Raw genomic sequence first — 23971 nt, forward strand, 5'->3', positions numbered from 1 at the left:
TGTTTCAGATGTTACACCTGCCATATTCAATTCTAAAGTCAAGAAAAAACTTGTTTGTCCCCAAGAGGGCCCTGTTGGATGTGTTTTGTCTCCCTAGAGATAATGATGACAGAGTTTTGGGCCCCAAGTGGACACTTTATTGGCATTATGGCCCCCAAGGGGTCACTTAAGCGTGTGCGTTTTGGCTTCCGAAAGGACACATAAGCATGGGTCTTGGCCCTAAGGAGGGCAATTTATTGGCTTTTGGGCCTCCCAGGGTGCATTTTTGCTAATGCCCCTTGAGGACACTTTAGCGTCCATTTTAGCCCCCAAGGTCACTTGGGGGACACTTTAGCGTGCCTTTTGGCTTCCAAGAGGAAGCTTTAGCATCAGTTTTGGTCCCCAAGAAGTCACTTTATCAATGTTTTGGCTTCCAGTAGGAAGCTTAACTACAGTTTAGGCCCTAAAGAAGTCACTAAGGCGTGCATTTTGGGCTCCAAGAGGAAGCTTTAGCATCAGTTTTGGCCCCCAAAAGGTCACTTCAGTGTGTGTTTTGGCTTCAAAGAGGGATGTTTAGCGCCAGTTTTTGCCCCAGGAAGTCACTTTAGCATGTTTTGGCCCCCAAGAGGTCACTTGGGCGTGTTTTTGCTTCCAAGAGGAAGCTTTGGTATCACTGTTGGCCCCCAAGAGGCCACTTTATCAATGTTTTGGCTTCCAATAGGAAGCTTTACTACACTTTAGGCCCTAAAGAGGCCACTTTAGCGTCTGTTTTGGCTTCCAAAAAGTCACTTTTATGAAGTTTAAAAACTTTTTTATGTGTAAACTTTATGGGAACTTTGGTGAAGGGTGATCTGGAGCTGGCTCTAACATTGGAAGCCAGAAACTTCTCACAGCCTGTTCAAACTGGGCTAAAAATAAGTAAAACAAACGTTAACAACCAGCTTTGAATTTCTATCCAGTTTTAAGTTTATTGTTTAAATTAAAAGCTAAAGTCGGAGCCAGTGCATTCACAGACATTCATCTTTAATGTTTAGCAAAAACGGAGGATATTGAGCTGGAGACTGAGTCAGACTCGAGTATTACAACCCAAACCACATCGTTTCCCTCACTTTAACAAGGTGGTTTTGTTGTCTAAACATAACCTTACACTTTGGTTTTACTGCCATAACAGGCATATTTCCTCAACCTAAACCATACAGTAGACGGGGAAAGACGGGGGCAAAGGAAGCAAAAATGTGAAGTATGTTAAGACTGGTCGTAAAATGTTATTGAATGTCGTTTTGGGTTTTGCAGAATCAATGCTGACATCTTTTCCTGTATTTAAGAGTCAAACATAGGAAGAAATTAATGTTTTGTTGTAATTCTGATGAATTTTAAGAGAATCCTGATCCTCTTAAAGGTCAGGTTAAAACCACCTCATTGGTGCTGGTCTGCAGCCTGTGACAGGAGCGAGGGCGCTATCAGGGGGAACCAGCGTAACGCTCGCCTGGATAAATGGGTCTCACGGTGAAAGGTGTGTCACTGCTTGTTGCCTTGAACAAAAAATAATAAATACTTCAATTAATTTTGTCAAGAGATTCACAGTCCAGGAATTCCAGCGCTGTTTGCCAGGAATCTCCGTGACGGCAATTAAATGTCTCCACAAAAAAGGAGGTCAGCTGCGGAGAGTGGAGTTACTTTTCCAGTGGGATGTAACAGTAATTGTGTTTATTGTGCATTTCTTGGCGGAAAGCCTAATGAATTTTCCATCTCACTGTTGCAGAGGTACAGTTCAGAAACTAAAGTCGATGAAGCTGCAAAACCGAACCAGCAAATCTTTTCTCCGTTCTCCAAAAAGTGCACATTTGGATTCCGTCTGCATCTGGAAATGATTTCACTTAAAGACGACGAAGATGATGTAGAAATCTTTCCATCAGGATCATTTTAAGTAGTTGTTTCACTTCCTTTAAATCAAGATTAGAAAAGTTCCTCGTGTGAGCTGGCTCTGAGGCAACGTGGAGTGTGTTCACACCACACCCTGTCACTCAGTAGCTGTGTTTCCACACACACACGCACACACACACACACACACACCATCCTGGCACTGCTAACAACAACAAACTGATCATTTCAAGTTTTAAAAATCAAAGGTCTGCTGAGTCAGAAAGCTGTTTCATGATGGAAAAATCTGGACAGTTTGACTTTTGACTTGCAGAATATTTTTTTTTCCATAAATAACTTGTTAAAAAAAATAAGTTGGTTAAAAAAAGAAAAAAAAAACCTGAAACTTCTCTTTGCTCAGTAGCTTTAAACAAATAAAGGAACTGTTTCCTCTCTGACTAACTTCAGGTTACACATTCAAAAGACATTTTTTATTTTATTAAATAATCAAAAAATTTCCTGAGCCCAAATTTTGTCCCAGTCCAGACTCTTTGACTCTTTAAATTTTCTTACATTTTTCCCCTAATATTTCCAGTAAATGAAGCAGCAGTCTGATAAAAGCTGACACAAGTGGCAGGTCAGTGAGAAATGGACTGAATTCACGCCTCTCTGTTCCCTGCACCTGTTTGTCTGCTCCCTCTGCCTCCCCTTGGGTGATCCCCTCCACCACAGCGCAGCAAAGCAGGTAAAAACCCTCAGAATCCAGACCCGTCCCTAGTCCTGGACTCACCTTTCAGGAGGAGTCTTCCTCTGCAGGTTCCAGCGAACAAAGCCAGGTGTCTGGATTTGAGATATTCCTCTTCTGGCGTCTAGTTTCCAGTTTCCTCCAGTTACAGTAAATAAGAAAAATGCTGCTATTCCATCTCAGAGCTCAGAGAGCCGTCCTGACTGAGAGAGGAGAGCGAATAGACAGAGAGGGCTGGTGTCCTATTACACACTCTCCACTGAAGTCCTCCTCCTCCTCCTCCTCCTCCTCCTCCTCCTCCTCTTCTTCTCCACCCCCTCCTCTCCATGATATCCCTCCCTCCCTCCCTCTTGTTAACCAGACAGCAGCAAACTTTAAACATGCACGGCTCCAGAGAGGTGAAGCTGGGAAAGGTCAGATGTGTGGAGTGATCTGCAGACAAACAGATCACTGAGTGACAAACAAACATCATCTTTTCTACCGTTACCAACAAGAGAAGAAGTTAAAACTGGAGTGGACTTACAACAAGACTTCAGCATGGTGCACAAGATGATAAATGTCAGGAAATTCATTTTTAAACTGCTCTAGCTGCACTATCTTCATAAATTAACCCCAGCACAGTGCGCAAGTATTCAAGAATAAGCTTATGTGGCTAATTTTAGCATTTAAACATTTAATGTTGTAGTGTTTCCCGGGTAAAATGACCATTTATCAGGGTAAAGAGTAGAGATGGGTACCAAATTAGGTACTTTTATAGGTATCGACCGGGAGGGAGTGAAAGAGTGGGTGGTTTTCCATGCTCCACATGAACACAGCAATACAAGATTATATAATAAAGAATAAAAATGTTAAATTGAAAAACTTTGAGATTTCATTCTGGAAAAAAAGTATATTTTTTACCACATAAACACAAAAAGTATTGAAAGTATCGGTACTGTATCATCTCAAATGTAAAAGGTCATAATCAACACTTTGAAATGAGATTATCAGCACCAATATACGTTGTTCCTAAAAGCTTTTTCTCAGCTTCCAGATTGTGTCAGACAAGAACAGATTGATTTACAGCACAAAGTCTCTACAACAACACCACATCACACACAACACGACGAAGCTTAGCAGTAAGAAGAGAGATCCGTGTTTTTCCAAGCTGATCAATTTTGTAGTGATGTGAACACAAGAGCCTGAAGGCTGTATTATGCTGTCCGCACCAAGGTGACAAGTGGAAATGAAACGCAAGAGATCTCTGCAAAAAGACGTGTGAGGCTTTTATGCTTTTAACACCCCACGTGGCATCATGTTGGTGTCCATTCCCAAACAGCAGGGGGTGGTGCATCACAAACATACCTCTATCAGCGTACTAAACTGAAGTAAAAAAAAAAATTCCGGTTTACAATATGACATATCTGCCCCAGGGATTTTCCAGGTTTTCACGCCATGATTAATTACCACTGGGTTATCATGGTGATCTATTTGTGAAGAGTCATACAGATGCCTTTATTTCTGCACTTCGACCAGTAGGAGATCTCTCTGTTCTTCCGTCATCCTGTCCACGCGTCTGTCCTGCAGGTTAGAAATTTTCACATGTGTGTGACGCAGAAGTTTTCCATGTGAAAAGGACTACGTGAGGGGGCATAGGTGCAAAAACAACTTGGTTCATCCGCAGCTAGATGGACTCTGCAGGTGCATCAAGCACATAGACTGTATAAGACATGGACGCAGTCTCCCCTGACGTCAGCCGTCTGTTCCTAAAACAGAAAATGAAGCACATAGGCTATAACGGCCATATTGGTAGTGGCAAGGGAATTGCGCAAAGCTATAGGGTGCCTGTCGGTCACATGACTCTGAGCTGTGCCTCTGATTGGGCGAGCTTGCGATCTTAATATCCTCTGAACAGCCGAGTTAGAAAAATTCACCCCCGTACGGTGTGCCCAAAAAAAATTAGCGACTCAGACAGGAGACGTTTTTGAACCAGGCTGTAAATAGGTTAACTTCTTCTTTTTTTATGGCTTGGTGTGTTTGTGACTTCCTGTACTTCCGGAGCCAGCCTCAGGCAGATGCTCGAGGAACAGCAGAATTTAGCACTTCCGCATTGTCTTATGTTCTTAGACCGGGAGGTTGCCGCTTGGTCAAGCATAAATCAGCCTTAAGAAGAGCAGAAGAAAGAGCCTGAGCTAAAGGCTAAAAGCTAAAAGGGCTAAACTGTTTGTGCTAATGTTCATTCCAACCCACAGTCAGCAGTTATTCTGCAGTGGTCTGTTCAAACTTGAGAGTCTATCAATAAAATGAAGAGTGAGGTTACGTTAGCTCTGATTGGTAGATGACTGGCAGGACATAGCTAACCAGGATTTACTAACGTTACACATTACAGACATGTCTTAGAGCACCAGGCTATCAGTAGCCGGCTACTAAGCTACTGTATAAACTTCCAAAGTTAGCTTGTTGTCACTTTGCAAACAACAGGAAAACGTTATCACATTGTTTTTGGTAAAAAAGTTGTCTTAAATAAAGAAAAGTAGTGTTAAAAAGGAGATCTGATGTTCATTCATTTCCAAAACAAACACACGCCAAGCTAAGAGTCATGTCTTCACGACAGTGTGTGCACAACTCTGGGCCAAAAAGTGTCACCGCTATCCACATCTAAGGGATAGCCCTCACAGTCCCTTTAAATTCATCCTCTTTGGGCTCATTTGTGACTTCAAGCTAGGCAACATTAACTGCTTCTAACAAAACAAGCCTCAGTCATTAGCTGATGTGTTATTTCTTAAACCAAACATTCTTCTTTAACTAGTTTTACAACAGAAAATATGTGGTTTTAGTAAAATAAAAAGACAGAATGCAAAACAAATGAAGTCCATCTCCTGTGATTAAAGCTTACAGTGAACACACATTTTCTCTGAATGGACTTATCGGGGAAAGCTCCCTCAGCACAGGGAGATAAAAAGCTTCGTACTCTCCAAACCAACCTAAACACAAATAGCTCTTCCAGCACATTTTTGTAGCTTCAACATGAGCCCAAACCAGAGGAGCCAGGAGTCTAGAAAGACTTGGCCGGGTAGATAAACACGACAGCATATTACCACGTGTTAGCCACCAGAAACATCAGTAAATTTAACCATTTCTGTGCTCCAGAGGAGAGGTTGATTTTCATTTTAGATTCACTACTTTTACCCCTGAGATGAGTGGTCGAATGTCACTTCTTGAGGCAGGATGTGGAGGATTTGACACATTAGCTCTTTGACTTTTAAGGGGAAATATAGCTTTGCTAAAATCTCAGGGAGACAAAAACGAAAGGAAATGAAATGAAAGGAAGTGCACGCCAGGTTTCTGATGAAAACGTTCGTCAGGCAGGGAGAGGGAAAGGAGGAGGAAAGCGGGGATAAGCCGATGGCTGAGACAGGAGGAAATAATTAGCCTTCGCGCTGACAATGGAGCCTGATTTATGTCTCACCAGTTAAAGTGTCACGGTGGCACTCCAGAGGGGTGCAGGATTTTTATTGGGCCTGGTTCAAAGAAGAGGAGTAGAAAGAAGTGAGGCGAATCCTTTACTGTCCCCTCGGCTGTAAACTAACGTAATGAATGTGAAGAGGCGGACAGAAGAACAGCACACAGGTGTAGGACACATAGATGTGATTATATGAGGGCTGTTCAAGAGTAAGAGATCACAAGTCAGATGAATCATATAAAGATGCTTGTGTTACTTTCTGAATGATGTCAGGTCACACAACATCCAACCAGCTGCACAATTCACAGGTGGTAAACAATCTGCACTTTGTTAGCACTGCACATGTCACACATTTGTCACGCCAGCGTTAACAGCACAGGCCAAGGTCAGGGTGAGTTCCTTCAAAACTCTGTTTGATGAACGTCATGTATGCACTCGCTAAAGGCAGACACAAAGCACAAAACCTGATAATGTAATAATTAATTCTGGGTGAAAAGCCAGAGGTGGAGCAGTTTTTTTTTTCTTCAAAACTTTCACTTAACCTCAGTTCCAATCAAAACTACCAAATATTAAAGTATCTTTATTGTTTTAACCTCTTAAATGCCCTTTTTACTAAATGATATCCGCACTTTTATTTTGAAAAAATCACATTAAATGAATAATTTTTCATTTAATAAATGTAGAAGGGCTGGGAATTTTTATTTTTATTTTTTAATTTTATATCAGGCTTAAATACACATAACATTTGTTATAAAATTGATTTTAATGCATTTATATTTTAAAATAAATTAATAAACAAACAAACAAACAAATTGATAAATGGATACTTTTTTTGTTGTCAGATTCTGTATTAACTTGCATTTATAGACACTTTCTTTCCCTTTTTCTTTTGCTCAAAACTTTCACTTAACCTCGTTCCCAATCAAAAATACTTTTGATTTTTTAACTTTATCTTTACTTTTATATCAGACCTGAAAAAACAATAGATAAGTCACAAAATTGATTTTAGTGCATTGCTATTTTAAAATAAATAAATAAATAAATGAATACATAAAAATAAATAAATAAATAAATGGATACCTTTTTTATTTTGCTGTCAGATTCTTTGTTAACTAACATTTAATGTTAACCTCAGTCTCAATCAAAAATACCAAATATTCAAATTTATTTATTCTTTTAACCTCTTAAATGCCTTTTTTGTTATATGATGACTACACTTTTTTTTTTTTTTGAAAAAATTGCAATAAAGGAATAAATTTCCAAACAATTAATGTTGAAGGGCTGGGTTTTTTTTTTTTTTAAATTTTATTCAATGTTTTTTTTTTTTTTTTTAGATCAGGCTTAGATATATATAAGATTGGTTATAAAATTGATTTTTAAGGCAGTGCTTTTTTAAAATAGATAAATAAATAAATAAATAGATAAATAAATAAATAAATTAATTAATATCATTTTTCCTTCTTTTTTGCTGTCAGATTCTTAATTAACTAACATTTGAAGACACTAGAGGACAAAACTGTCTCCAAGTCGTGCTCCATCACAGAACAGCTGGGTGGGAAATTTCCCTGCACCTCTTCCTCGCTGTCTGAAGTTGTCAGCTGGAATCCATACATTACAGCAGAGGTGAAGTGTGTTGAAGTGCTGCCATCTGCTCCAACAAGTCTGATGTGAAATGTGAAGTGACGGGGGCTGAAAACTGAGACGAACTTTCTCTGTGAGAGAGACATTTGCATAATGGAAGCACACACGGTGTCTCACTGAAGAGTTTTAAATCTGTACAGAAGTGAACATGTGGGAGAACTCAAACAGCCCCACAACAGAACCAGGCGCTGTGAGGTTTAAATCTAACCCCAGTTCATGTAAATTGAAGCTACTATGTCAGAATTGTTTAATGACCATAAACAGTGACTCAGCATCATAATTTCTTGGAGAGGAGAAAGCACCAACATTTCCAGTAAAGACTTTTGACCTCCCTTGGTCTCAGTCCTGGTTGCTATGAAAAAAACTTCCCTGTTAATCGCACCTGGTTTATGACGTTTACATGGTTTGATTACTTTTGGCAGAAAGGAAAACAAAATTTCTATATTCTGTGACAAATCAAACTCATGGTTTCTAGCTTGTGTCTCTTCCCAACACTGCGCATCATTTCCTGTTCCCTGCACTTCCTGTTAGTGGGTTTGGAGGAAGACATGATAAATCAAATTAAGAGTTCCTTACTCCAGGCGTTCTCTTCCACAGCGGGACTTATGGGAGCTGGCTACGATTTATCCTCACATCCTGTGCTGCTTGTTATACTGAGCTGTGGGATGGGTTACACTTCAAAACCCTGGCTTTTGATAGAGAGTGCCCTGGATAATAAGATAAAAAAGAATGTGCTTTATTCATCCCTGAAGGGAGAGTCTGGAGTCATAGCATCAAACAGTGCAAGGTAGTGAATGTCCATCAGCAGCCAACAGTCAGCGTGGCCATAACTCTCCAGTCAGCCACCACCTCCACAGGGTCCAGGACTGAGCTGGTCTTCTTCAGTTTGTTCTCACTTTCCTTTGAATAAGTCTTAAGGGTGGCGTTTGTGTCCGGTATTATCTCAGTTAGCTATGTCTCTGTGAGTATCATGATGCTACACTGCCTCCTGGTATTCCCACTGGTGCCGGGTGACCACCTCCAGCTCGTCCATCTTATTGGAGATAGGTCTCCATAACAACAAATGTAAGGACAGGTCCATGTCATCTCTCAGCTCACACCACAGTGCCAGCATGTCATCATCACCTCCTTCTCCTCAGCTCATAGGGAACATTGGGCCTAGCACCAGTTAGCATCTACATTCTACAGGCTGCTTACAGCTGATCTGGTGTATAAACAATGCAACCATGGTTACATGTGGGATCTCATGACACACATAGGAACAAAAATAGTAAAAACACGACTGCAAACATCACCAGTTTGGAGTCAATGGCAGACAAATGAGCCTTACAAAGTAATGACAGGCTTTGAATACAAAGGTAACTAAAAAGAAAAGAAAAAAGACGAATGAAGGGAGAGCTGCTACTCAAACTTTATAACTTCATTAGTCCGTCTATTAAACCTTAATGAAGAGCTGCGTGGAACAAACCACTTCTGCAGTAGTTGTGGTTTTCAGGGGCAGCTTTACAAGCCTCACTTTGTGTTTATTTGTTGTTTACAGGTCCCTTAGTGATTTTAAAAGCATCACAGGCTGATTCACTGATACAGCAGTGTTTTCGTTACTTTTTTCTCTTCAGGGATAAGCTATGTCTTATAGAACACACCGTACCTAATGAATTCATTAAAAGGGTTCCCTTTTTGTAGCTTTTGAGTGAGACAAAAAAATTATGTTTCCAAAAATATGACATATTGTTTTCTTCAAAAGTGTACCTTGTCAAAGGTATTTGAAGTCATTAGCTTTATTAAATCAAAGACTTAAGGAAAGCAATAAAATAGAATGTTCTCATTTCATTCCTGAAAAGAAAATCAGATTTATCAGCAATACAAGAAAGTCCATAGTGCAAGAAATTCCTGTAATATATAAAGTTAATAATATGGTAAGTGTCAACTACAAGCAGTACAGTCTGTTCAGTCACACTCTCCGCATCCTGCCCCAATAAGGCATTTGTTTCATGTGTTAGCTCAGTTAGCTGTCTGTGAATATCATGATGCTACTCTGCCCTCTGGTATTCCCTGTGGTGCCGGGTTAGCACTGCTAGCGTGTCCATCTTATTGGAAATTGATATTCTTAGTCGTCTCTTCTTGGCTGACACTGCAGTCCCCACATGTCATCCATGCCCCCTTCTTCTCAGCTCACGGGAAACATTGGGCATAGCACCAGTTAGCATCAACATGCTACGAGCTGCTACCAGCTGATCTTGAGTGTAAAAAATCCAACCATTATACATGATCTCCAGACACACACAGGGACAAAAATAGGGGGAACACCACAGCAACCAGTAAAGAATCAACAGCCATCAAGTGAGCCATACAAAGTAATGACAAGCTCCAAATAGAAAGATAACTAAAAGGAGAAAAAAGAAGAGCAAAAACGAATTAATCAGAAATAGAAAAACTACAATGCAGCTTTCCTTATAACAAAATATACAAAAAGACAGATTCAAATGTCCTGTTTACACTGTACTTAAATTTTAAGCTTTCTGACTCAAATCAGGGACACATTTTTATTGTAAGAGTGATTGATTTCAAAAGAAATACAAGAAGAACAATATTTGTTTAATCAGGTTTTAAAGGCTGAAGAATTTGTAACACTGGGGATTTTCTAAATCGGAGTAACCAAAGCCTTTTGGATGTGCATGTGAATATTTGGCTGTTAATTCTGATAAGGCTGATCACTTTTGGATGAAATATGATGAAACAATTGGCCACAAGAGCTCTGGCTTTGGATCCAGTTTCTGGACTCGGGAGAGGGACAGCTGCTGCTGGGAGGAGAGTCCTGGAACCAGGTCCTGGGATAACGGACTTAATGGAGGGTGTAATGGAGGGGTGTAGGGAATGATACGCTGTGAGAAATGTTGGTCACTGAACTTGACTACACTGCTGGATGCCAAACTGTAAAGCTGAGGTTGGCATAAACGGCCTGTTTGGAAGGAAATCCTTCAGCTGGGTGTGAAAAAAATACTCTGATAGTCTCTGGGAGGTCTGAAGAACAGATGACGGATCAGACAACTATGGAATGACTGTGGTACTTGGACATGCTAGCAAATGAACAGTAGCTCTCTAATTCTCACTTTCAGGAAAATGTAGATGTGTTGCTTGCAGTTTTTTTTAAATGTGTGTAATGTAATTATTCTCAAATCTAAGGAAGCATCTAACATGTCCTTGCACACTCCCTGTGGTGAAAAACTGCTATTCACAGTGCAGACACATCACCACTCAGCAGATGCTATCAGCTAAACAAGTTAATGAAATGAGCATGCCAGAGAGACAATGAAAGACTTGGCAGAATAAAATGGTACAATGAGCCTCACAGAGGACACTTTCACTATCCTGCTCTGTTCTCATTCAGCACAGTTGAGGAGACAAATCCATATTTCTGTCAGTGATGGTCCTTCAGCTCAACATGTCAGTTTCTTCCCTGGTATTGTGGCTTCTGCTCATGTTATTACATTTTATCCCTTATTGCCAGTGTGTCCATCTATATAGTTATCATTAAAATAATCAACAAGTATGATTTCATCAGAAAGACACACATTTTCTCCCCTAGACTTTGACAAACTTCACTTTTTTTTTACTAGTCCAAAAATACCTCTTCATTTTGGGCTACCTTAAACATAAAACCAAAATGTACCTTTTCATTTTGGTTCAATATAATGAAAGTAGCCCAAATATACCTCTTCATTTAGGGTTACCTTCAATAGTAGCACAAATTTACCTCTTGATAATGGAGATACTTTGTCGGGTATCCCAAATCTACCTCTTCAACTATTAAGACAAAGCCTAAAATGAATAGGCAAATTGAGGCTTATTCAAAGGCAGCCCCAAGTGGAGAGGTATTTAGGGTTTTTTTTTTTTTTTTAATGTAGCCTAAAATGAAGAAGTAAATTTGGGCTACTAACAAGGTTGCCCAAAGAGAAGACATAAATTTGCGCCACTTAAAAATGTAGCCTAAAAAAAAAGGAAATTTAGGATACCTTAAAAAGTTGCTCAAAATAAAGGGAAAAGGTTGTGTTGCTGATTTGGACTGAATTCAAACTTTAAGACTCAATCTGTTTGTTTTGGGAGCAAACAACTAAAAGATTAATAAAACGTTTCGACAAAAATAATACTAATGAAAAAAATAGAATAAAATAAACAAAAAAAACCAAGAACAAATAAAACAAAATAGAGAACAAAGAAACGGAAACAAAACAAACAACCCAAAAAAAAAACAAGAAAACAAAGAAACAGAAACAAAAAAAACACAAAACAAACAACAACAACAAAAACAAACAAACAACCAAGCGAAAAAAGAAAAAGTGAGAGGCACCACTCAGGTATAAAAACCCCAGGCCTGTTGCAACAAGCTCTCCACACCATTGAGCCATTTACTCTAATCTCCGAGACTTTGACCAATAGCTCAGGATGGAGACAGAGATAACTGTCTGCTTTAGGGCGGACCGATATCAGCTTTTTAATCTGAATTCCTGTAATTTAACTGTCAGTGTAGATTACTGCTGAGACTCAAGATCTTCATGCAGCTTCACCACAGGAATTTCAATCAGGTGCAGAGAGAATCCACTCAATAGGTCCCGGAGTGTTACAGCAGATGATGTCAAGAACAACAGTCAGTGGATGTTCCTGGTTCTAAGGAGATCACAGCAGGGTCAATCTGGATGGTCATGATTGTCAGATTGAGCCCTCATTCAGGGTCAGGGGTCACCTGTCTGTCAATGTCCTGATGTCAATCAAAAGCTGACCCCTCTGACCGTGGGCAGTAATGAAGGCTGTGCAGATTTTTTGTTGTAGCTGCAACTCTTTGGTCAAGGAGGTTGTGTCAGTCAGTCTATATTAAAGACCTGTTTCCACCAAGTGGTTAAAGGTCCCATATTCTGCTCCTTTTCTGCAGTTTAATATGGATCATTGATGTCTTCATGAAATGGTAGTAACATGTTTTGGTCAAAAAAGCCAATAAATCAAGCACAGCAGCATTGTTTCCAGGCTCTCATAGCCCCTCTGTTCAGAACGCTCTGATTTAGTGGGCGTGACCTTCATATGTAAATGAGCCACCGCTGATACCGCTGCACTTCCACGTCACTGAGAGCGACACCACAAGCTCCAAGAGCACAATGTTTAGAAAACAGTGAAGCTCGTTTACCGTACCATTACAGGCTAAAACAACAGGCTAACCGCAGCTAAAGTTAGCATCCTGAAGCTAACACAGAGACAGGGGGGACACTGAGGAAAAGCTCTTTCATCTGCTCCACAGCACACAGCATTTAAAATACTCACATTTCCAGGGTCCCAGGTTTGTTGGCGGATGATTGGTAATGCGCCTGGATTCAGGACTAGTCTTTTCGCTAGCCCTCTGTTGTACTGTCCAAAGTTGGAAAAGCAGTCGGCCGTGGAGTGACTAGCACACACATGCACAGTTTTACTGAGTGTAGCTGGAACATTTCCTTGATAAATGAACTCTAGACACTTCGTCTTGTCTTCTTCCGAAATGGGAAGCTTGAGCATGTAACTATGTGGCTGTTTACAGCCAAAAACAGAGCAGTGATGGCTCTTCAATATAATATTAATATTTATGTAATTTTAAATATCACATTTTGTGGGCTGGGAGGAAAGCCAAAACCCACAAGTTTCACTAAAAGACTTCATAAAGTGATTTTTGCACAATATGGGACCTTTGACTTTTAACGTCCATGTACAGCTAAATGCAACAATCATAAAATTGTTTGAGGAGCAAAGATGGGCGCATATTTGATGCCTTCATGGGCAAAAAACAAAGAAATAAAGAAACTGTCTGGTGCATTGGAATTTTCTGCTGCATCTACAGACATCTTATCAAGATTGTCTTGGATTTTTCTAAGTTACCTAGCGGGTAAACAGGCTCATTAAGCTAAAAGCTAGCATCTCCTTTGAAGCAGCACATGGCTCCACTACCATCAGTTTATCAGCAGATTGTTCTGACTCTCAGAAGACTCAGCCCCCACATGCTACCTGCATGATGAACAGATGTGCCAGGAGCTAAACCAGTGATCCAGCAGCGCATGACGAATGACTGAATTTCACCAAAGGCCAAGGGTCAAGTCATATCCCTTACCTGACTCTGTTTGAGACACAGATCCATGATGTCAGTTCATGTTGGGACTGCAGAGACTTCCCCACAGAGCAGCCAACACTGCGAGCCGTTCACTATCCAGTCTCAGAGGAGCTGTGCACTTTCTTCCAGTCACCTTCACCAGCTGTTCACCTCTCCCAGCAGGTCCCCATCAAAGTCATTCAGCTGTGGAGGGAGACACATGGCACCAGAAGAGGTTTGAATTAATCCTGATGTCCTGGCCTCGTTACCCCGTCTGCACCAAAGCTCTTTAAAATACTTGTGGAACACTAAACAGGCCCTTCGCTTTCTGAACTCCTTGAAATAAAGCCAACACAGCTGTAACTAAAGCCTTTACAGAAAAACCCACACACTGTCTTCTTCTGTCTTCCAACAACTGATGAATAACTAAAGTGTCTTTTTCCTATCCATTAACTTTAAAAACAAAAGAAGCCAATTCAGTGATTTTAAACATAACATGTCCCTCCATGATGTAAATCCTGTGGGTTAGGCCAGCTGAACCTTAAGTCACGGGCTTGTCATTTAAGCATTCGTTTTTAGCCACATGTATCGACAACTGATCAGGCGTACACCATGATTGGCTCAGGTTTTCATGTTTCATAAATCCCATGTGTCCCAAAACATGACTAAAGACAAGATAAATAGACCTTGGAAACATTTTGTCATCAGCACAATGGAATTTGATCCATCTCTGATTCATTGTGAAGATCTTTAATTAGCTCTGTTGTGACTCATAGTGGTGGATGGCGAGCCTTTGTACTCTCTCATACATACGTCAAACCGAGGTCTGATCTACCAAGATCTCAAATAAAGAGCCCCAGATTGAGTGTGCAAAATAAAAAGTTGCACGTGCTATTGGTGGGCGTGTTGCCAGTGATCCACTAAGATTCTGTGCGCAATTGTTATTTAAATTAAGATTTTACGCGTGGTACCAGCTGTCACCATGGAGGGTTTGGGAGAGCAGAGTGGCTGTAAACAAAAAATTAGGTTTGAAGCCCTCGAGTGGAGTTGGAGAAATCAGACCGATGGGTTTACAGGCGATGGCACAGGAAGTAAAGACAGGGAGCAAAACCTACAAAATGGAACAGGAAACAAGAGGTAAAAACTACAAAAGAAAAGAGGAAACAAGGGGTAATGGTTTGTTCCATTTGTACTTGGAACTGGCAGGTGGGAATGACGTCATTTTGGAGTTAAAGTGTTCCAGTTGCCAAGCCGGAAAATCTTGCCATAACAGCAGTATTTCTGCATGTAAGAAACATTGAATAATACTACAAATACTACTGATTTATTGCGACAAATTCTAGTCAGAAATTCTAAAAAAATAAACAGAATATAACAGGAGCTTAATTACTAAAGTTTATCCCTAAAGTTGGATTTTCCTACTGGGAACTCGGGGTGATGTGAATGCGCCAACTCTCACCTCAGGAGCATTCCAGTTGGGTATTCCCACCTGAAACTGGGAATTCTGACTTTTGAGTACAAATGCAGTGCACCATAGAAACTACAGGATAAAACGAGGCAAGACTTACAAAATAAAACAGGAAACACAGGCTTAAATAACTTCAAAAGAAGAGACGAAATAAAGTAAGAACTACAAAAGAATACAGGAAATACAGGGCTCAAGAACAATAAAAGAGGAAATATAGTAAGAACTACAAAAGAAAACAGGAAGAACAGGGGGCAAGACTTACAAAATAAAAGATAAAACATCGGGGGCAAGAACTACAAAATCAAACAGGAAACACAAGGCGCAAGAACTACAAAAGACAAGAGGAAATAGAATAAGAACTACAAAATAAAGGAGGAAATGATGTAAGATCTACAAATAAAACAGGAAACATGGAAAGCAAGAACAATAAAACAGGAAATACAAGTCACAAGAACTACAAAATAAAAAAAGGAAATTGAGTAAGTACTACAAAATAAAACAGTAAACATGGGAGGCAAGAACTACAAAAGAAAACAGGAAATACAAGTCACAAGAACTACAAAATAAAAAAGGAAATTGAGTAAGTACTACAAAATAAAACAGTAAACATGGGAGGCAAGAACTACAAAAGAAAACAGGAAATACAAGTCACAAGAATTACAAAATAAAAAAAGGACATTGAGTAAGAACTACAAAATAAAACAGGAAATACAGTGAGCAAGAACTACAAAAAAAATAATTAAATAAAAAAATAGGAAACACATGGTGCAAGAACTACAAAAGAAAAGAAAAGAGGAAATGGATTAAGAACTACAAAATAAATTGGGAGGCACAGGGGGCAAGAACTACAAAATAAAACAGGAAACATGGGCGAGAAGAACTTCAAAATAAAATAAGAAACTCAGGGAATTACACCTAACAAGTAAAACGGAAACACAGGGAGCAAGAATTATTAAATGTATCCCACACTACACGACTCTTTAAGACACCATCGACCATCAGTTTCTATGTTAAACATTTACTCCTTGTTGTTGTTTATCCCTGATGAAGTCATGCAGCTGGCTGACATGCTTTATTAGCATGGATAGTCCCCTCCAAAGATTTTCCATTATTCATACCTGCTTGGTTTTCAATCTGAGGCCAAGGCAATCAAACCCTGAGAGATGTGCTGATTAAAGCTCGGGCAGTTTAACGTTTTAACGTCCTAAATTAGCAGCAAGGCAGCGTCACCTGAATAACTGCTGCCTTTATTAAATAAACCGCGTACTGAAAGGAAGACTTGATAATAAATTAAGCCTCCATCAGCTTCTCCACAAGTTCTCCTGAATTCCTCTTAAGTGAATGAGATCTGCAGCATCAACTGTACTTTAAAGGATTCTTTGTTATTGCAGCTGAGATTTCACTTTGTCCTTTACCACAGTTTTTAGGCAGTGCTACAAATCACACACTGCTGAGTGTAACACCATCCAAGCCTGACACTGAAATCTCACAGAGGGTGGATGACATTATAGAAAATATATATTCTACTGGAAGGCTGTGTCCTCATCCAAGGTTAGACTGCTTCTCCATGAGGAATGGGCTCCTCGCAGCAAACCCTCAGGCCACTTCAGGGATTATAAACATACGTCGACAGGCACCAGAAAAATGCTTTTGTTTAAAACTTGGAGGATGATGAAAAACAGGAATAAACAGAGATAACTAAGAGTTCATAAACTGTCAGCATCAGGTTTTTATTTCACTTGTTGGAGACACAGAACAGAAATCGCTCTCCAGTCCTTATTTTGACCTGCTCCTCCTCCAAACTAAATCACTTTCACTTGTTTGTAATTTTGTTAGCCACACAAAAAATCAATCACAGTGAATCTGAAAGCTGCCACTCCTCATTTTCTTGATTACTCCCGCACAGGACGCAAAGTCCTGATCAATAATCAAACCCAGCACACGTCTATGGGCAAAGAGGACCCCATCCCCCACCCTGCCTGTAGCTTTCTCTGAGTTACTTCAACTTTGAGTAAATGAGGAGGAGGGAAGCAGTGAGGGCATCCAGAGCAGAATGCTAAATGAGTTTGACCCTGTGATTGCCATGGGACTCCGAGTATACGAACGATGCTAATTAGCTGAGTGGCCGGTGAGGAACGCTCTCAGGTAATTCCATGAAAGGCTCGGATTGATTTGGTGGAGGATTAACCTGCAGACTGCTCCTCCCGGGGGACTGCTGGGCGGACATCTTTGTCTCAGTTCCAGACGTCCATCTGCCATGAGTTAGTCCATCCCTGGAGCAAGACAAATGGTGACTTTGTTGTTCCTCCATACTCAGAACTCCAGGACTCTGTGACTAATAACTTCTGAATATTAATACCAGATTGATTGGTGCTTGTTTTTGTGAAAGAATAAACCCATATTAACAAGACTTTTTGTAGAATACAATCAACCTTTAAAGAGATTTGGCTTCAGGTTCACCCACAGTTCCTCTTATGTAACTGTCCACAAGTATGTCTGAGGGTAATGAAACTCAAAGCAGCTTCCTAAGTTTGTGACATTTGCCAAACACAAATACCAGAAGAAGGGAGCCAGGACGTGGAGTCACGACATGCAGATTGGTTTCAGGAGTGGGAAGCTTTGACAGCTTACTTTTCATGCCTGAAAGCCTCTCTGTGCATTCATCCCTCGTTATTCTTTTAATCTTTTGGGGAAGTCTTTACTTTAGGGACATGTTTGAGGAAAAGTAACCAAGAAAAGATGTTATATTCCCAGAAGTAAGAGGATAATCGTGGAAACTGTCGTCTTTGAAACACTGGTTGTGTTGATTATTTTTTGACATTTTATAAAGATCAATTCAATTGATTTAAAGATGCTATGAGGAGGATCTGTTTTGATTGCACTCCCTCGCCACCTTGTGGCCTGGAGTCTCCGCACACTGTCGTAAATTACTTTTAGCGCAGTGTGTATTTGTTTTGGAATTAAATGTAGATGGGATTGAAACAAATTTTCTGTTCAGGACAACCTTTTACTGGATACAACGCACTGAGGTAAGGTATTTTTCAGTAGAGTTACCTAGTGCTAAGGTTTGAAACGTGATATCAAGCTAACGTTGTAGCAGCCGGCTATAAGTTAGCCTGGTACTCCGACGTATCTGAGGGCTAACGTGACACCAAGTAAACACTGTCAGTTTGTAAGTAGTTTAGTAGCTGTTTATATTTAGCGCAGCTAGCAGCTCTGTGCTCAAAGACATGTCTGCAATGTTTAACATTAGTAAAGACTCAGTTTCCCATGTGCACTTGGCACACACTGTTGTGAAGACGTGACTCTTACCAAGGTGTGCATTTGTTTTGGAGAGCAGATCTTATTTTTAACACTACTTTTCTTTGTTCAAGACAACTTTTACCGGATAAAACCACAACAAGGTGATGTACTTATTAAAAGTAAGTTAAATCTGTTGTTTGAAATGTGACAACAATCAAACTTTGTAAACTTAGTTTGTTCTGTAGTTTAGTGCCAGGATGTATTTAGTGCTACTCACAGCCCTGTGTTCTGAGATGTGATCCTAATGTTAGTAAATCCTGGTTAGCTATGTCCTGCCAGTCCAATCAGAGCTAACGTAACCTCACTCTTCATTTTATTGATAGACTCTCAAGTTTGAACAGACCACTGCAGAATAACTGCTGACTGTGGGTTGGAATAAACATTAGCAAACACAGCTAAAGCCCGAGCTAAAGGCTAATTAGCCTGCCTGTATCTCTCTCTTGTTTAGCTTTCTTCTGCTCTTCTATCCTTTTTCTGTCTGACAGGTAGACTCAATACTAAACTTGGTCAGCTGGTAAATCGGTCAGGTGCTGGTCGACCCAACCTGGAAGCTAGGAAATAGCAATTTAAAATAATCTGTAACCACCAATATTGGCACTGATAATCTCATTTTAAAGTGTAGATTATGATCAGGCATATATCTAGAAGGGAGACTTTTTCAAGATCACCTTCAAGCTCCTCACAGCCTCTTTAATACCTCTTAAGGTCTGAATCTGAGTCGATCAGGGTCTGTGTCTGTCAGCGCCTGTGGAAACTGAAAGCATGTGCAGAACCACGTTGTGACAAAGTCCACATCTGTTTCATTGAGCTGGACTGTCGTAAAATGCAACAAGGGCCAATGGCTCTTTGTTTTCTTCCTTTTCAATTAATTGTGTCCTCATAAACATGATTACTCTCCGTGGAGGGAAAAAAACAAAGACCTTTGGGGGTCCAAAAGTGAGGATTTGTCCTGACACTGGAAGGTCAGTGTGAGGACAAGTTTATTATCATGTGTAAAAAGTGTTTATGGATGATTTACAGGGAGAGTGTGAGCGGTGTGTGAGGTAATATGATGGTTTACGCCTCCCAGGAGGCCGGCTCACTTCTTCATACTCTGTCTGACTCCAAACACATAAAGGGACAGGCAGGGGGACTGGTGATTTGGGCCAGAGCAGTCCTCTGTCTCACACGTCCACTGAATGTGAACAACGATGGCTGCTGTGAACAAATGCAGCTGAGGCTCCTCAGGATTGATGTTACTCCAAACATGGAAATGTGCCAGTGAGCCAAACCAAGATGCGACGCGTTCATTAACCATCCAGTGTTTGAGTCTCGGCCACCTGCTGCTGCTGTATCAGTTCCCACTTCTCACACAGCTCAATGGAAGAAATGCAGAGCATCAACAAACGTATCTAAAAGGGAAATGAAATGTTCTCAGTGTTTACAAGATAGATTACCACGAGCGCAGTCACTCCTGATTCGATTGATGACTCATCTGCAGTTCAGCCAGGAGCTGGGTCCATGTGATCCTGCCAGGATCTATCTTTGGCTGGCATTGTTTGGGAAACTGTTTATGGTCATTTTTAGGGCTGATTTAGAAAAACATTCTTTCATACCACAACCGTTTGATTGGAGTGCTCTGGAAGTCCGGTCCTAGTTTGGCTTGTCCAAGTATTTTGTGGCATTTCTTTTGACTAAAACCAGGACAAGTCCCCAAATTACCAGCCACAACCGTCCCACTTTTTGGTACCCTTCTGTTGGGGTGCCATACATATGGATCAGACCTCAGAGGCTGGAGCTAGAAACAGTGCAGTCCGTTGATTGGTGAAGAATTTTGTGCATCCTGTCGAGGCATTTCTAGATGTTCCTGTACTCTTGTACTTATTTGTTTTTATGTAAATAGTAATAGTTTTCTACTTTTATGTAGTTTTTCAAGTTTCTAACTTCATATTCTTCTTATTATTATATTTTCTTTTCAATATTGCATTTATTGCACTTTTTCTGTGAGTGGCTGTGGCAAAAAAAAAAAAATAAAAATAAAAATCTCCCATGGGAAATCAAGAAAAGAATATTCTATTCTGTTGTCTTTTATCTGATCTTGTCTTGTTTGTGAGTAAACTGCATTTTCACAGAAACTCACCCAGGTGTTTTTTTTAAAGTCACAAGAAGCTCAGTTTGAATGTTTCTGAGGAAAAATGTAAATGAAAAGAACACACGGTTCATCGCTTCAACTTACACCACCATGTTAGATCAGTTTCAGATTCAGATTTGTGCTTCGTGTTTTCACATTTCACCCAAAAATGCAAAAAATGCCGTAAAAAAATATTTATGTTTACATTGAAACACTGAACCATGGCTGCAGCGTTTCAGAAAAATTTCAGAAAAAACGTGTATAATCAAGGGGCAAAAACCACAAGACTTTTTCTTCTTTCTGCTCCTTTTCATTCATTTTGAGACTTACTTTGTTTTGTATGGTACTTATATTTTTATGGTATCATTAATGAAATAAAGACAAACTAAACTAAACTATATGAGAGGCTGAAACACAACAATACTTTGCATGTTGTCATGTAGACATCTTCTTGGAAACGCCTCGCCTTCCCACTGCTGTTAACTCTTGCCGCGTTTCCACCAAGTAGACCGGCTCAGTTCGTCTTGGTACGGCACACATTTTGAGGCATTTCCACTGACTTATCTCGGGACGGATCCCCAAAAACCGAGACGAGCCGTTCCACTTTTTTGGGACCCTTTCGTATGGGTGCCAGACTGAACCGATCCGCTCTCAGAAGGTGGAACAACAACACTGCAGACCGTTGATTGGTTGAAAGAATCGTCACTTACCCTGTGACACCATTTCTCCTGGCGGCACACAGACTTCTCTGAAACAAAGCTTGATTGCACTTTGTATCAAAGAGCTACATGTCAATCACCTCAGCCAGTCTTCTTTGTTGGATTTATTAGCGGGGTTAACTGTGTCACGCTGCTACGGCGCCATGCTATTGTTTAACAGATGGAGCTTTCGGCATCCGGCTTACACGCCACCTACCACGAGAGGGCACAGTTTGCTGTGGAGACGCAAACAGGATCAGGCTTAACTGTACCAAACTGTGCCAAACTGTTCTAAACCGAACTGGACTGCTTAGTGGAAACGCTGCTTTTGTTATCGTTATACAGTAGCAGTAAACTCAACTTGTTTCAAAATCAGCTGAAACTCCCAACAGGACGTTACACCAGGTCTTTAGTTGCAACATTTGCTTTAAATTTACTCCAGAATGAAAAGCATCTCAGAAAAGTTTGCCAGGCAAGAGTAGAAAAACATTCCCATGAAAGTCCTGCTCCCAGTTACATTTTCAATCAATTTAACTTTATTGGATCGCTGAGGCTCACATTTGGGACGCTCCACCTGCAGCTGCACTCTGCATCAGGCCAAAGCAAACTCAGGACTTCGAGTGTGATAAAAGACAACATATCATCATCACCACCATGAGAATCTAGAAGTAAAAAAGAGCATTGATAGGTATTATAATGACAGGCACAGCTTCTGTTTCTCATTGTCTTATCAAAACTCTGAGAAGCACAACAACTTCACTTGGTGGGAAAGGTTTCCTTTGTGTGTTTGAACAACACGAATAAACAAAGAAATTGGCCAAACGTTGATAAAGTGAGCCGAGCAGGACAAACCCAAACACAGAATCACTTTATCTCATATCCCCTGACGCTCTCCCAGCTGTTGGGATGTTTGTGTGAAATAATGTGTTGATTCCTGGAAACCGGAGCGAGCAGCAGACTGTTCTCGCTGTGTTATCATTTCTCTGACGCACCAAGGTATCAGACTTCATGATGGATCCATCCTTCGACAACACATTGACCCATTTCTTCCTCTGTATTTTCACGCGTGGCATCAGTTGTTTGTAAAATATGAGACTCTGATTTCTGATCCAGAAATACACCCACTCTCGACATTTGCAGAACACAGGCTTACGAGGTTACGCTGATGACATCACTATATTTGCAGCGCCTGCTCTTAAATCAACCACGAACATGCCGTCGTACATCTGGATATTTTGAGTCGCAGCTTTCGTTGTGTTTCTGCTCCTCGTGGAATCACATCAGTTTTGTTTAAAGAAACCTGCAAAACACATTTTCAAAAAGAACACGTTGTCTCTGCAAGGGCGATAATTATTGAAAGGCAGGAATGTTTTCAATGATGTGGCTCAGATTTTGAGTTATCGTCTCAAAATGTTGGATGAGACATTGCCAAGTCACTAAAAATATCAAAGTTGACTGTCAAAGCAACAAAACAATCTCTGGGCACTTATGTTATGAATTAAAAAGGCAGTGAGTTGTTTAATTTAGTGAAGAAAGGCACAAAGTGTACGTATATATGTGACATATTTTGATATCTCGTTGGTTGTTCTTTTGCCAGATGAGACTCAGAGCAGAGAAAATGTGTCTGACAGCTGTGTGGGGAGCATATGCAGCTGATAAGCTTGAGCTGAAACAACCAAACGCTGCTGGAGGAGGTGATCCAAAAATATTCCTACAAAGAGAGACACATTCCAGGTTTGACAAGATTAATGCCTCACACACACACCTGAGAGGAATCACCTATAATAAGAGCTAAAACAAAGAACCATCTGTCTGTCTCTGTTGGTGTGATGGCAGCTGCCCACATGCTTTGGGATGTTATGTCGCATTTATGTCCATTTTAGTCACGTTTTTCCTCAAAATGTTCCCCCTGATCAACAGCAAGTGGTTTGATTGTGAGGAGTAAGTGAGGTCCAACAGGAAATCAAATGTGGTAATGCTGCCACCTAGTGGTCATTGAGCAGATCAGAAAATGAACCAGAAATCATTTTTTTTATCCTTTGGGGAAAATTTAGGCCTTATACTCACAAAGCTGGGTACTTTCAAAAACAAATATCCCCCCTCTTTCATTTTTAAAAGTACTTTCATCCACACGCACCGAGAAAATCTGCCGGTGAGTGCGGTTTAACAACATAACTCAAAAAGTAACAAATGGATCTTGATGAAATTTTCAGGAAATGTTCAAAATGGGATCAGAAAGAAGTTATTAAAATTTGGAGGGGATCCAGATCACCGTCTGGATCCAGGAATTTTTTAACGGATTGTTCATCACTGTGACATAGGGCTATTTTCACCATATGTGTATATAGGGATGGGTACCAAATTAGCTACTTTTATAGGTACCAACCGAAATCTGTCAAATCTTTGTGACTATGAGGGAGTGGAAGAGTTGACGATTTTCTATGCTGGATATGAACACAGCATTATAAGGTTATGTATTAAAGAATAGATATGTTAAATTGAACAACACCAAAAAAATATTATTAAACAAATTTATCCTTTTTTACCAATTAAGCACAAAAAAGTACCGGAAGTTAGTACTGTTGAGTACCCCTACCGGTTGCCAGGTACCGTCATCGGTAC

At 40.3% G+C, this 23971-nt stretch overlaps 1 protein-coding gene across 1 annotated transcript in view; it reads right to left on the reverse strand.

Moving 5' to 3' along the window:
• Positions 1-2816, reverse strand: part of sema3c (sema domain, immunoglobulin domain (Ig), short basic domain, secreted, (semaphorin) 3C) — a 47158-nt gene extending 44342 nt beyond the window's left edge. The window contains exon 1 of the mRNA XM_074698209.1: positions 2630-2816. The gene's annotated coding sequence lies outside the window, so the exon portion shown is untranslated. The remainder of the gene's footprint in view (positions 1-2629) is intronic.
• Positions 2817-23971: the final 21155 nt, after the last annotated feature.

The sequence above is a fragment of the Halichoeres trimaculatus genome, unplaced genomic scaffold (assembly GCF_033239565.1).
Source record: "Halichoeres trimaculatus isolate MK-OKI-2021-1 unplaced genomic scaffold, fHalTri1.1 fHalTri1_scaffold_21, whole genome shotgun sequence".
NCBI classification, from domain to species: Eukaryota; Metazoa; Chordata; class Actinopteri; order Labriformes; family Labridae; genus Halichoeres; species Halichoeres trimaculatus.